This window comes from Bradysia coprophila, assembly GCF_014529535.1.
Source record: "Bradysia coprophila strain Holo2 chromosome X unlocalized genomic scaffold, BU_Bcop_v1 contig_128, whole genome shotgun sequence".
Classification (NCBI taxonomy): domain Eukaryota; kingdom Metazoa; phylum Arthropoda; class Insecta; order Diptera; family Sciaridae; genus Bradysia; species Bradysia coprophila.
In genome coordinates, this window is record NW_023503295.1 from 1,505,722 (window position 1) to 1,519,455 (window position 13,734).

Here is a 13,734-nt window from a genome sequence, read left to right on the forward strand (position 1 = left end):
TATATCACAAGCAGCTATTGCGTGCGTATTTCGGTATATATCGTCGAAAGACTGAAAAACACCTATAGGGCCCTAGCTCTGGAAGGGCCGACCCTACCATGCCCATTTTCGAACTTGACCTTACTTTTGTCGATACCAATCGGGGAAAAAAAGAATTTTGAAAAAAGGTTGTGATTTGCTCAAGCTAGAGGGGTCACAGACGGACGGACGGACGGACGAACGGACATTTTTTTTATTGCGGATTCGTCATCTATGAACACAACCAAATGCTTTGCCCTTACTGTCTGCTTCCAATTCGACGTGTTACAAACGGCATATTAATCTTATAAGCCCCCAGTACTTCGTACGGGGCTAAAAACGTTTGAGTGATATCGCCACAACTTGAACCAATTTGAATACAACGGCTCGGCGTCCCGGGCAAGCTATGGCTCGTTTGAATCATCTTTCAATTCTGAGAAATAGGGATCTTTTACTTTTTCTGTTAGTTTCCCATTTTCGGAGTAAACACGTGAAAAGTAATAGCATGTCAAGGGGTCGTAAAAACAGTTTTTTTTGTGTAGCTCGAGATGGAAATGTTTCTAAAAGTTGAAATGTTGTAGGAATATAGGCCTCAGGCAGACCTTCAAAACGAGTATAATCATCGTTAAGGACCGCCACCCGTTCTGGACTTATGACTCAAAATATAGTGAATGTTTGGACAGTCCTGCTGGCTTGCAACAGAACTTTTCCACGGAACTGACCATAGGGTTTTGTAAGTGGACTTACCCTCTTTCGTTCCATGTATAATAAACCCCAGAAAAATTGTGTTGCAAGCCACGAAGTGAGCCGAAGTAAAATCTCTGCCCAGTAGACTCATATTTTTCAGTGTTTTCAACTCGTTTTTGGTCGTCAAACATCGCTCCCTCGATGAAAATGTAATAAACCGATTCAAAATTACATGTTCAGCACAAAATTGTTCGGAGCCGTGCGATCACAGTTTTTGGAGAAGGTTAGAAATTATTGTATTTTGGACGCATCTAAGGATATTTCTTCGGAAGTACCACAAAAACAACACTCTCTCAACGTTTAGAGTGATGCCAATGTATTTAAGAAAATGAACCTGTTACAGACGACAAGCACATGACCAGTGACCAGATATTATTATCGGGTCTATCACTTCCATCAATCTGTTGATTTCAAATCTTGTACTTCATTTATTTAACATGCATTTTAATATATAAGGATCCATATTACCCAAATCTTTTCATTATTTTTGTCGTCCTTCTCGATAACAGGTGACAGGTTAAGTGAGCCAAAAATTTTGTTTAGGAAGGCCATGATGAATATTTTATGGTTTCATGAAAGTAGGAGGTGAGAAATGCACGTTGTGAGGTACTTCTATTTCTTATAAAATGGAAATATTTCCAGATTTACGAAAAACTGACATGGGTCTACTATAATGTAAGTTCATTCCTAATTTTTTTTTTAAATACATCGAAGCTTTGCATTCTCTCCTGCACAAAGTATGAGCGATTAATTCATTCCCTAACTACATTAAATGACGACAAATTTCATTAATTCTTACCAAATCGTCATACCTCAAAAACGTATTTAATTCCAAATTAAAAACAAACAAATTAAACAATGAAATGAAATATTAATTATATTTTGACAATAATCATGATTGTTTTTGTTATATTATAACTTTTGCCATTGGTGTAAGAGAACATTATAGTCGTGTTAGCTTGAAAGAAAGAAAAAAAAAACAACCAACAACATCGAGATATAACATGCCAAGCATTAAACACACAAACAGTCTATGTTTCAAGTGAACAATATGAAATGTGTACCTTTCACAATCGTTCAAAGATGTCTTTTTAACCGAATATAACACAATTCAGAGATACCTTGGAAAAAGTCTTCTATTATAGCATTTTATTAATGAGCATTTAAGTGTGGTGTTTTTTTGGTTTGTTTGTAAAAGACCTGTCAGCGATACTTGAAACAAGTGGAAATGTAATTAGGTTATTTCGGTGTTTACCTTACTCACATCTATATATGTGTCTTTCGTGCACTCAAGTCACTCAAGGCAGTCCAGTCCGTGACATAGAAATTGTCAGTTTCGGTCCAAACGGCAAACTAGTGCTCAACATTATATTGCCAAGTGAAACATTTTCTACCTACAATGTGGTTATGAAGGGTCTTCCAGTCTCGTATAAAGTGTATGATACTTTAGACTGAGACTACAGTCATCTGTTTTCGTCAAAAACGACGGATAAACCAGATATGAGGTCTGGTTAGTTCTCCATTTATTTTAAAGTAAAACAACTATTGAAGTACAAGATTTTCTATCAAACACACTACGATACTTTAAACAAAAGAAGTAACAGATTTAATTAAAATAAAGTTCATCGTTTGAGTTAGTAGGTACAACGTCTTGCATTGCTTTTAGCGATAATCTTGACACTTGGAAATGTAATACAAAAAACTTCCATGGTAAATCGCCATTGGTGATGGCAATACCATCCCCAGCAACCAAACTACAATTATGAAGGTGGTAGATACGTTTATGAATCACTGCTACTTTGTTCGCTCGTGTTGTTGTTGTTGTGTTTAAGCCATATTAAAAATCAGTGTTTCTCAAACTTATTTTCCCCCCTAAGTCGATTTTTTGAGAGAGTTTGGATGCATTTGTAAAGCATGTCAAACCAATTTTAAGCCCCGTACGAAGTACAAAGGGGCTTATAGGATTACGATGCCATGTGTAATTGATGGAATTCGAAGCAGACGGTAAGGGCAAAGTGTTTGCCTATGTTCATAGATGACGAATCTGCAATAAAAATTTTGTCTGTCCGTCTGTCCGTCTGTCACGTCGATATCTTGAGTAAATCAAATCCGATTTCAAAATTTTTTTTTTCCCTGAAAGATAGTCGAAATAGTGAGGCTAAGTTCGAAGATGGGCATATTCGGGTCGGCCCTTCGTGAGTTAGGGCCACCTAAGTGATTTAAGGTCTTTTGGTGATATTTATGGCAAAATAAACGATGGAAATGTAAATGACACGGCAAATGATAGGTATTGTCAATACCAATCCAGGAAAATAAAGTTTTTTAAAATCGGGTGAGTGGACCGTGAGTTAGGGCCTTAGAAGTGAAATGCTACTAGGGCCCTATGTGTATTTTACATAGAACTCGAGTAAATTTCATTCGTTTTTCGTAATTTTTGTTTGATTTGGAAGGTAATCGAAGGCCGAATAGAATGTTGTTGAAAAAAAATTAAATTTGGGTCCTTGGCCTAAGGCCGCTACTAGGGCCCTATGTGTATTTTACATAGAACTCGAGTAAATTTCATTCGTTTTTCGTAATTTTTGTTTGATTTGGAAGGTAATCGAAGGCCGAATAGAATGTTGTTGAAAAAAAAATTAAATTTGAATCCTTGGCCTAAAGCCGCTACTAGGGCCCTATGTGTATTTTACATATAACTCGAGCAAATTTCATCCGTTTTTCGTAATTTTTGTTTCATTTGGAAGGTAATCAAAGGCCGAATAGAATGTAGTTGAAAAAATTTTAAATTTGGGTCCTCGGACTAAGGCCGCTACTAGGGCCCTATGTGTATTTTACATAGAACTCGAGTAAATTTCATTCGTTTTTCGTAATTTTTGTTTGATTTGGAAGGTAATCGAATGCCGAATAGAATGTTGTTGAAAAAAAAATTAAATTTGGGTCCTTGGCCTAAGGCCGCTACTAGGGCCCTATGTGTATTTCACATATAACTCGAGTAAATTTCATTCAATTTTCGTAATTTTTGTTTGATTTGGAAGGTAATCAAAGGCCGAATAGAATGTTGTTGAAAAAAAATTAAATTTGGGTCCTTGGCCTAAGGCCGCTACTAGGGCCCTATGTGTATTATACATATAACTCGAGCAAATTTCATCCGTTTTTCGTAATTTTTGTTTCATTTGGAAGGTAATCAAAGGCCGAATAGAATGTTGTTGAAAAAAAATTAAATTTGGGTCCTTAGCCTAAGGCCGCTACTAGGGCCCTATGTGTATTTCACATATAACTCGAGTAAATTTCATTCGTTTTTCGTAATTTTTGTTTGATTTGGAAGGTAATCAAAGGCCGAATAGAATGTTGTTGAAAAAAAATTAAATTTGGGTCCTCGGACTGAGGCCGATACTAGGCCCTTCAAAAAAATAAAATTTTTAGGGCGATTTGAAATTTTTGTTTCATTTGAAAGGAACGTCGTACGGGGCTTCGTAATTGCGCTATGCCAGACGCACTAGGGTCACGTACGCAATAGATATACGGGTTTGTACGGGGCTCAGTCGCAGCAAACGCTCCGACTGTTCAATTGTTTATGTTAAATCTGTATTTTGCATATCTCTTTCAGATTTCGAAGAGCTGTTCAAGCAGTCAACTTGAATTTAAAAATAATTTCCATTGACTGACCGAATCAATCATTTGGTATATCGTCTCATTTTCTTTTTCGAATTCATTGACCCTCCAAACCATTTTGAATCGACTAAAAGCTGTACGAAAACAAATTAAACTTACAGCTGTGTTCGAATACGATTTCCAACTCTAGCTAAAATGCGAATTGGAAATAATTTTAAATTCGAGAACGACAAAAATCATCAAATTTAACACGAAAATATTTCGTTGAGTAATTACAGCTACCAAGCGGTTAGTCAGTTACTCGGTCACGATACGAACTAAATAAAAATTAAAATTAAAAAACCAACAACAACAATACCAATTACTTTACAAGATGTTTTGTAATCGCAAGAAATATCATTGTTTTGAGGAAGAAAATAAATGTCGTTAGACAGTGTCTCTTACGCAATGACAGTGGAAATACAGAAAAAAAAATGAAACGAAGATGTACTTGATAAACCATACCGTGCATATAAATCGTTAACTGCAGTTTTGCTTCTCTTTCTACTCAAAAAAAAATAAAAAATCAAAAAAATCAGATCCGTATGATAGATGAAATTTACCATGAATTTCAACATTCGCAGCAATTATGTAGCAGAGCTACATAGCTGTATATTGTCTGCGAACTGAAATATCTTTATCAATTAAACTGTGTAAGTATTTGATAATGTTCCAGCCGCCATTCAAGCTCTGCTGTTATGTTAACATGTATCTAAACGCTTTAAATTTAAAAGAAAAAAATAATTTGAATAGAGAAAATGGTGTAACTCGATGTTGTATTATTGTGTTTCCATAATTTTAATTCAAAGTCTGTGAAATCAGCAAGCAATCGTTCGACCTTATATAATAAATTGAAACAATGGTGCATACATGAAATGACCAGAAACATAGAAATATATACCAGAAGCAATGCGAATAATTAATAGAAATTGGTATGCATACAGTGTAGGAGACAATTATATATCTCGTTACGTATTTAAACACCTCACATATATGTTTTGTACACATACAATGTACAATCGTACGTTGACACGAACATTTAGAAAACAGCGACCAATTTGCCTATAGGCTATGTATGTAATCACATCGTCCTTTCTAAGCGACAATAAACAATAATTAATTGAATGATGCACATCGAAGCAAACATTTTTCGCTTGCATTGAAGACAGTCGACTTGTTTGATTTCACTTTCAGTGAATTAATTTAACGACGTTGATTGCCATTTTTTTTCTGTTTCATATATGGTTCTCATACATCGAAATGTCATACGTAAATCGCATAAAAATGAAACCGTTATCAGCACGGCGCTAAGTTAGCATTCATAACTGAATTCCTTTAAATTGAAAGTAAAATATTGCAAGCGCCCAGACCTGATTGCCAGTTGTGGCACAGTCACAGTCATATTTGACAGAATATATATTTGGAAACGATTCGATAAATGAACAATCGGGTAGGAGAAATACCTGTCGACTCATAAACAAATTTAGCAAATTCATTCAAAAGTAAATGATATAACTGAATCATGCGCGTAAAATTAAAAATGATTTGAAAACCTGTATATAGAGATGTTGACCACTCTTTTTATAAGTTGTGTGAGTGTATTGTGTATATGTAGTGCATGGTATATGGCTGTGGAAACAAGTTTTAAAAAACATTGAAAAAAATTAATTGAATTCCGAATTATTTAAGTTCACTATTAAATTCACGTAAATAATGAGAGGGTAACTGATGTTGCATTTATGATATGCATATTAACAACTAACTTTTCGAGTTTAACCTGTAACAGACAGCAAGCATATGGCACCAGTATTATTATCGGGTCTATTACTTCCATCGATCAAAGTATTTTTATTCGGATGATTTCAAATCTTGTACTTCAATTTTTTTAACATGCATTTTACTAGATAAAAGATAATATTACACAAAGCTTGTCTAATGTCCTTTAGGACAGTGACGACAATAATGATATAATCTAGCTGATGTTCTTTTCTATAGCAGATTGTATGGTTAAACAAATGAAGTAAAAGATTTTGTGTCAATTGTTATTGTTATATACAGGCAGTAATTTTAGTCTCTATACGTGTACACCATCTGAATACTGTAGGATTTTCTCGTAACTCTTATTACAAATGATTAACTAATCCATATCTAAAAATTGCTCGTTACAAATTTAACCATGAATTGAAATGGAAAACGAATTAATTTTAAATAAAAATCAGACATTTTTGGCTCGGTTATTTTGATTGAATTCAAGTATGTCGAATTTTGGCACAAAATTTGTTTCCTACTAGCAAATACATCCATTGTTTGCACATACTCGGATTTTTTTGTACGAGTATAATAACCAAGCCAGCAGGGCTTATTTCAAGTGAATTAAATTCTTAAAAATTGTTAAATTTTACAAGCGATTTTCGCTAAATTTACTCAAAAACTTAACGAAAAAGAAAAATTTTGGAATAATCAAAAATTTTTGAGAATTCCTTTAAATAGCCAAGAATTGCCATGAATTACAGTTTTCTAGAACTGTGATAGGCTGTGATATAAGAATAGCTCACCAAACTCCATTATATTAGGTACACTTATTCCGACTTTTTCTTAGACTACATTTGACTAATAACAAGGTTCAGACACGTGAAGGAAGAAGAATTTGCTTTTCTCAAATAGAAAATAAAGTCTCCATAAAAGTCTCAATGAACATTTGTCTCGCATTTAACATTCATTCTGAAAGAGCTTTTGGTACATCTCTTCATTCACATCCTTCATTTCATCTTTGAATTTTTTATAGGTTTTGTATAATCAGTCACCATTGTCATTGTCACAAAACGTATGTAGAAATAGACGAAATCGGCCTTACTTCTCTACCCATTAATTAATTGTATTATTACACCAGCTTATTAATGTTAAAAAACCCATACTTAGCAAAAGAACAAAAAAACAACTTTTATTTGATTCATTGATTCATAAATGACCAATTACGGTACAGCATTCTCAAGTCTCATTACATCGAATTGCTGGCAAAGTACGCTGATGTGATGCTCAAAACCAAAATGGATGGAATAACCACATTCAAAATAATAACACAACTACATTGAAGCACTCAGCAAAAATAGTCTGCAGCAGCAAGTCGGTACTGTTTTTGTAACTCGCCTATCAAGGACATGCTTAACACGAACAGCAATTTTCTTATAGAATACGGTACGGTTGAAGAATTTTTGTTTTTGGTTAAAAATAATTAATCATTTGAATTAAAGAATTGGGTTAGCTTTTGCTCACATAAGCGTTTCTACATCCAATGCTAGTTACAATGATAGTTTTGATTCCATAAACAGAACATAGCTAACGCCGACCCGTACGAAACACCTATTCGTATCAAAAGCCTTTACTGTGAAACTCTTCATTTCTTTTACTTCATTCTCTACTGAAAAGCTATTCGCCCTTTAAAATCACTTACATTATCTTTCTTTGCCTTGTTAGCATATACAAATAAATTGCCGGAGGCAATATAGACAGCCCCGTACGAAGACAAATTTCATAAATTCCTATTTAAACAGCTATATACCGCTATATTTAACTATATTTCACTGTAAATAAACATTTCACAGATAAATATATGCTATTATATAGCTCTATCTGCCTGTATATAGCTCAATATAGGTGAATATAGATATATATAGATGTCCATATATGGAATGCCTGAAACACCCCACACACATAACAAATTATTTCCATGTTAACAGAAACACTCTAAGTATCATTTTTCCCAATATATATCACTTTTATGAAAATCCAATATGGCCACCGGCAGCCATTTTGTTAGGAGACCGGAAATTTTACCGACGCTTTACATTCGTTAATACCTTTCAAACAAAAAAAAATTCATGAAATTCGGTCAAAATTTACTCGAGATATTGACAAAATACTCCACGTTCACTGTACGGCCGAGTAGCCAGATAAGAGCTCACTCCAAGAGACCTAGCTCACGCTCCGGAGAACATAATTTCAAAAACTTTTTTTTCCCTGATTGGTACGGTCAATACCTATCTAATAAAGCTAAAACAGACGAAATATGTTGAAATGTGGCCGACCTACAAGCAAAAACTGCTTGCCGCCCTGTGCCTGTTTCACACCAAGGGGTCTAACTCATGAGTCGGTCATCCGATTTCCATAAACTTTTTTTTGTCGATCGGTATTGTAAATATCTTTCATTCGATGTATCATTTACGAGTGTAACGTTTGACTGTCCGGAGATATCTTCGAAAAACCGTAAAGCACTTATTGGGCCACAGCTCGGAAAGGGTCGATCCAAAATCACTCATCTTCGAACTTAGCCTGTCTTTTGACATTACCAAACGGAAAAAAAAGAATTTTCAAAATAGGATGCGTTTTACTCAAGTTATCGTGCAGACGGACAGACGGACATTTTTTTTCACTGATTTGGCATCTCTAGACAACCACAATAGGTTTCCCCTTACTCAGGGAGTCCAATTCCAACTTCCGACGCGCTGAACGCTTACTTGCAGATTCAGTGACCCTGGAAGACCAGGTCATTGAGAGAGTAAGTGTGTTTAAGTACCTGGGTGTCTTGCTGGACGACAAGTTGACTTGGAATTCCCAAGTTACGGAAATGTGTCGCAGGCTGTCGTCTGTCTGTGGTGTTTTGTGTAACCTCAAAAGGCTGCTACCGAGGGCAGTGCTCATGAAGGTTTATTTTGCCCTTGCGCACCCTATAATTTGTTACCTGCCGGGAGCGTGGGGCACTGCGTGTAAGAAGTCTATCGAACAGCTACAAGTTCTGCAGAAGCGTTGTCTGAAGCATGTGAATAGACTTCCCTTGCGTCATCCGACTGTCGACCTGTTTCGGAGATACTGTCCGAGAGTCCTTAATGTAGACAGTATTGTTAAGTATAGCGTTTGCAGCTTTGTGTATAAGGCCATCGGTAAACAGTGCTTCTGTAACATACCCTTCCAAGGGGCCTCACATTGCTACAATACGAGAGGAAAGCACCTGCTCAGAGCATCGGCTACTAGGACGAAGAGCGGTGAAAGGGCGATTTCTGCTCTAGGGTGTAGACTGTACAATTCCTTACCGAATGAGGTTAAGTTTGCTCAGCCGAATTGCTTTCAAGCTCGCCTGAAGGGTTGGCTTCTAGAGAATCAATACTGATATTTCTGTGACATTTGACTGGGATAGTGTCGATGAGTTGATGGATCATCGGGGTTTTTTTTCATTGGATGCTGGATTTTTGGTACGTGAAGGATGCCTCTGCCTCCTGCTCCCCCACGGCAATGCCTCCTAGGCTTACTCCAGCTTGTCTCCCCATTCCTTTCTGATTTATTATCGTATTAAATTTTTCATTTAATTCTATATTTTTGATTTCCATGCTTTATTTCAAGTAAATTTTTCCATCCTTATTTTTAGGCCAGCTATTGTAAATTGCAGGTGAAGTTTCATGCTATATTTCAAGGACAATATTTTTTTTATATAATTTTAATTGGTTACTCCTTTAAAGTGTCTCACAGTGGAGAACCGCAATGCGATTTGTTATACTAATTTCATGATGTAGAAATGTTTGAATAAACTAAACTAAATTCGACGTGTTACGGACGTATGCGTAAACGCATAAGACCCCAGTACTTCGTACGGGTCTAAAAACTATACAAATATACGAATAAACATGCGATCGATGTTGTATATAAACGTTAAATGACAAATCCAATGTACTACAGTAAGCTTTAGGAACTCATATTGCTAATGACTCAAAAAGAATTAGAAAAAAATGTATTTTAGCTAGAAAGCGACCCACAACTTTAGTTTTTAAATCATCACTAATTTCCGTCGAAATTACTTTATATGAATTTGACTACCACACTGAACTGCTAAGCTCTCATGGTGTAGGCTTAATGTATTGGAATGAATCGATAAAACGTCAATAAAACTGGACGCGGTCAGTGATCTTTGGTATGAATTTTGAACATTTGAATCTGACCAATAGACCGATTTTATTCTCTGTGAAAGAGATTGTTCATTTTCCATTCATTTGTTTTGTTTGTTCGTTAATTCAGCTCAAAATTTGTTGTGATTCTTTTTTTGATGAAATTAACAAATCTTCGCGATTACAATCATCCACATGCATGGACAATGGTAGCAATATCATAACATTCTTCTTTCGAAAGATTTGTTCATAATAATGTTTACGTTATACAAAAATGGCACGATAAGAAAGCTTTGGTTATAAATTTCTACATTTCATTATTCTGCCGTATACACATTTTGCTTGCTTTATATTATTGTTATTATGATTTTAGAAATTTCTTTCACTTTACAACAAAAGAAAATAACTAAAATTTATAGGATTTATGAATTGCATCACAACTGATAATTAAAATTAATTAAAAGCAAAGTAAGCACAGAAAATGCGCATTAAGTGATTTTGTTGGAATGTAAAAGAAAGAGATAGGCATCGAATAAGGAATGAAATTTAATAAATTTCCATGAATTGGATTTTATGCAAAATTGATGCTAATTCCATTGTGACCATCATATCAGTTGAAGTAATAATAAAAAAATAATTGTTATATAATTCCATGATTTCTTTCTAATAAGGTTCAGACGAAAAAGAAATTAACAAATAATTTGAAGAAAACGAGCCATCAGAACAGTCGGAGCGTTTGCTGCGACTGAGCCCCGTACAAACCCGTATATCTATTGCGTACGTGACCCTAGTGCGTCTGTCACCCTACTTTGACCGTAAGCCTATGCGCCGGTTAAAGTAGTTAAAGTAAAATTATTATGTAATGTGTACATCTTAGAAATTGCGCATAGCGCAATTACGAAGCCCCGTACGACGTTCCTTTCAAATAAAACAAAAATTTCAAATAGCCCTAAAATTTTAATTTATTGAGTATAAATACACATAGGGCCTAGTATCGGCCTCAGTCCGAGGATCCAATTTTTTTTTCAACTACATTCTATTCGGCCTTTGATTACCTTCCAAATGAAACAAAAAATACGGAAAACGGATGAAATTTGCTCGAGTTATATGTAAAATACACATAGGGCCCTTGTAGCGGCCTTAGTCCGAGGACCCAAATTTAATTTTTTTTTCAACAAAATTCTATTCGGCCTTTGATTACCTTCCAAATGAAACAAAAATTACGAAAAACGGATGAAATTTGCTCGAGTTATATGTAAAATACACATAGGGCCCTAGTAGCGGCCTTAGTCCGAGGACCCAAATTTAATTTTTTTTTCAACTACATTCTATTCGGCCTTTGATTACCTTCCAAATGAAACAAAAATTACGAAAAACGGATGAAATTTGCTCGAGTTATATGTAAAATACACATAGGGCCCTAGTAGCGGCCTTAGTACAAGGACCCAAATTTAATTTTTTTTTCAACAACATTCTATTCGGTGTTCGATTATCTTTCAAATGAAACAAAAATTACGAAAAAACGGATGAAATTTACTCGAGTTGTATGTAGAATACGCATAGGGCCCTAGTAGCGGCCTTAGTCCGAGGACCCAAATTTAATTTTTTTTTCAACAACATTCTATTCGGCCTTGGATTACCTTCCAAATGACACAAAAATTACGAAAAACGAATGAAATTTACTTGAGTTCTATGTAAAATACACATAGGGCCCTAGTAGATTTTCACTTCTAAGGCCCTAACTCACGGTCCACACACCCGATTTAAAAAAACTTTTTTTTCCTGGATTGATATTGACAATACCTATCATTTGCCGTGTCATTTACATTTCCATCGTTTATTTTGCCATAAATATCACCAAAAGACCTTAAATCACTTAGATGGCCCTAACTCACGAAGGGCCGACCCGAATATGCCCATCTTCGAACTTAGCCTCACTATTTTGACTATCTTTCAGGGAAAAAAAAATCGGATTTTGAAATCGGATTTGATTTACTCAAGATATCGACGTGACGGACAGACGGACAGACAGCAACTTCCACATACGGCAAGCGTATCTCGATTTTAAGGTATCGATTATTGTTTGATTGAAAATCTGTTACTTCGTTAGTTTAAAAGTGAAATCGCGAAATCTTCGAACAATTTTGGGACAAGGGGTCACGGATATTATTCATTCGATTCATTGAACTAGTGCTCCGTTTGATGAAATTTATTTTGTTGTCGACGCTCGACGACACGAAGTAAGGGTCTGCCAAAAGGCTTCAAAATAGTTTTCTTGCGATTAATCGAAATAAACAATTTTGGGAAAAATCATTCTTAGCTGGTCTTGTAGGACTTGAAGAAACGCTCATTTTGAGTATACACATCACCAGGTCCATGTTGACCTGTCGGTGATACAAGACATTTTTTATAAGCGAACGAATGAGCTATTCGTGTCAATAATATACGTGTTCCAAAATGTGTGATTTTGTTCAATGTTTATGAGCTCTCATACTTAGCCTGTCACATACGGCTGTTCATCTGTTATCGACAACGACGACAAAAATAATGAGAAGCTCTGGTTAATGTTGTCTTTTATCTAGTAAAATGCATGCTTAAAAAATTGAAGTAAAAGATTTGAAATCATCCGATTAAAAATACTTTGATCGATGGAAGTAGTAGACCCGATAATAATACTTGTCATATGCTTGCTATATTGCTTTTGCTATATTAATAAACATTAGCTGTCAATAACAGATGGCTAGCCATTTCTGAAAGATAGTTTTCATGTGAACTTTTAGATGCACTTTTGATCGTAGGTCGGAAAGTGGGTGCTATTAAAAGAAAACATCGAGGTCGAATTTATGATAAAAGGCACAGATATGGTGACAGATGGGCGAGACATGCTTGATTCCATTTAAGAAGTGCGAATCCCTTTACTGAGTTTTCATTCGAAACATTTATTTGTTTAATTTGTAATCAACTAAAAACGTTTTTAATATGACAAACAACAGATTCGTCTCAGAAGCTTCCCACTGTGTACTAATACCAAAACAATACACCACCCAACTGGACAGAAATAAAGTACTAAAAACTGTGTAAATTGTGTTGTTTTCTTCGACTAATTTGCACTGTTTCTGGCTGGAATTAAAAATTGAGTTCACACCCAAAGAAATCGAAAAATGATTAGATTCATCAACTTTTACCGAAATGCTCGCACGACCTTTAAATTTAATCTCAAATCTAGATCGACTCAACTCCACCTCAATTCGAAATACGATTTTACACAGTTCTTGTAGCGGAAATAGCGATTTATTGCAACAAGTCTTTGATGACATTGGGATGACCAAAATCGAATCTGTTACTTCTTTTGATGTAAGTTCTTCGAACAGATTCAAATCATTTTATT